Genomic DNA, 2,500 nt, shown 5'->3' with positions numbered 1-2,500 from the left:
AAGAGTCCTTTTTTGAGTGTATATTCCACACCTCTTTCATGAGCATGGCTGTATTCCACTCTTCTAAATCTCTGACCCCCAATCCTCCCTCAGATTTTGGAAAGCATGTTTCTTTCCACTCTACTGCACCAATTCTGGACTGCCAAAGGTAGATGTTGCACATCCTTTCAATCTTGTGTATCACTTCTTTAGGCAATTTAAAAATGCCTAGCCAGTAGCACACTAGCCCCTGTATGACTGTGCTTATCAACTCCAATCTACCTGCATAGGATAGGTGAGATCCTGCCCACTGCTGAATCAGCCCTTTGATCTTGTCTAATAGGGGTGAGTACTGACTCACTTTTAGCTTTGTTGATGCTAAAGGGATGCCCAAGTATCTAAAATGAAAAGATCCTCTTGGGACTTCCAGAATGGCTGTAAGATCCTCTGCTTCTGTCTCAGTAACACCAGCCAAATACACATTTGACTTCATAATGCTAGCCCTCAGCCCTGTTTTCTCCCCCAATTCAGTCATACTGTCCTTTAGCACCTGTATTGACCACTGATCTGCCCTACATAGCAGCATCAAGTCATCTGCAAATGCTAGGTGAGTTATCTGCTTTGCTTCACATTTTGCATGGTAGTTAAACTCAGCATCTCTAGCTTTTTTGCCCAGGTATCTTGAAAAATACTCAAGTCCCAGCACAAACAGCATAGGTGACAGTGGGTCCCCCTGTCTCAGCCCTTTTCTGCCCTCAAACATACCATGTGCCTTCCCATTAAGTGACAGTGAGTATGATGTTGAACTAACACACTCCATTATCCATTTAACAAAAATCTGTGGATAATTAAGGGCTAGCAACATTTCTCTCAAAAACTGCCAATTAAGTGAGTCATATGCTTTCCTCAAGTCAACCTTGACCAGGCATCTTGGGGTGGATCTAGCTCTTTCATACTGCCTCACCATAGCCTCAGCTAGGTGAATATTATCATTAATCAGCCTGCCTTCAACAAATGCAGATTGAGCCTTATCCACTATTTTATCTAGTGTTCTGCCCAATCTTGCTGCCAGGACTTTTGAAATCAGTTTGTAACTGATATTGCAGCATGCAATAGGTCTGAATTCAGCCACTCTTGATGATGTTTCTGTTTTAGGTATTAGAGCAAGCAAGGTGTGGTTGATTTGCTTCAGCAGCTTCCCATTTCTGAAAAATTCTTGAACTGCTCTGACCACATCCTGTCCCACAGTGCACCAGGCTTTTTTGTAAAAGTGTGAGTTGAAACCATCTGGTCCTGGTGACTTTTCATCACCTATACCCTGAAGTGCATCTCTGATTTCTGCCTCTGTGACTTCAGCAATCAAATCCTGCCCTTCTTCTTCATTCAGTAGTGGTCCTGTCTCCACAACTGATCTATCTAAATCTTCACACCTCTCTTCTGTGCCTAGCAGGTCTTTGTAAAAATTGAGAAATTCATTGACCATCTCTTCTTCTGATTCAGTCTTCTGACCATTATCTTTGTACACAGCAGCTATAAAGTTCTTCTTGCCTCTTCTCTTCACAATACTGTGAAAAAAATTGTTTGTTTTATCTGCATGCAAAGCATAATTGCATTTAGCTTTTTGAGTCAAGAACTGCCTCTCAGCTTCAAGCAGGTAGTTAGCATTCTTCTTTTTCTGTTTGATGCTTTCTTTTAGCCCCTGATTGTCCAAATCTGATTGAAGTTGAGTCTGAAGTGCTTCCACTTCCTTCACTGCCCTCTCAGCCCTAGCAGTTATATGGCTAAATGCAGTTGTATTTAATGCCTTTAAGGGTCTTTTCAGTCCTTTTAGCATTTTACATAGCCTGTACTGGTCAGTACCATACCCTTCAAATTTCCAGTTTTCCTGCACTATGTTGTTGAAGTCTTCATGTTTAGCCCACATATTGAAAAATTTGAAGTGAGCCTGTCCTCTGCTGCTTTCTCTATGAATTGTAACCATGCAAGGTGAGTGATCAGATATAGCACCAGGAGGAAGAAACTCAGCCTTTGTTACTGGTAGCTGATCATACCATGCACAATTCACCATAGCTCTATCTAATTTACTCCAGATTGTATTATCCACAGCTGAGTTTGACCAGGTCAACATGCTACCTGTATAAGGTACATCCTCTAAACATAGCCCCAAAACTGTTTCAGTACAGTCCTTGAGTTCATAAGCTGTAGGTATATTACCTCCTGTCTTCTCTTCAGGGCTCATCACACAATTGAAGTCCCCCATCACTAACCAAGGCTCTGTCATCCCTTCTCCAAATTCCTCAAGTGTACCCCATAGCTCTCTTCTGCTTCTGACTGAATACAGCCCATACACCATACTACATTGAAATTTTTGACCTGTGACCTTGCACTGGATCAAGCAATGTATTGCTTGTGCATGGCTGCTCTTCACTTCTAGATCCACTGTATCTTTATTCCACAAAATGAGGATTCTACCTCCTTGATGCATATCTAAATTATGTACTGCATCCATACCACTAAATCT

Source organism: Erythranthe guttata, chromosome 3 (genome assembly GCF_056151865.1).
Source record: "Erythranthe guttata isolate IM_541 chromosome 3, IM_541, whole genome shotgun sequence".
NCBI lineage: Eukaryota > Viridiplantae > Streptophyta > Magnoliopsida > Lamiales > Phrymaceae > Erythranthe > Erythranthe guttata.
Note: the sequence above shows the minus strand (reverse complement) of the source record.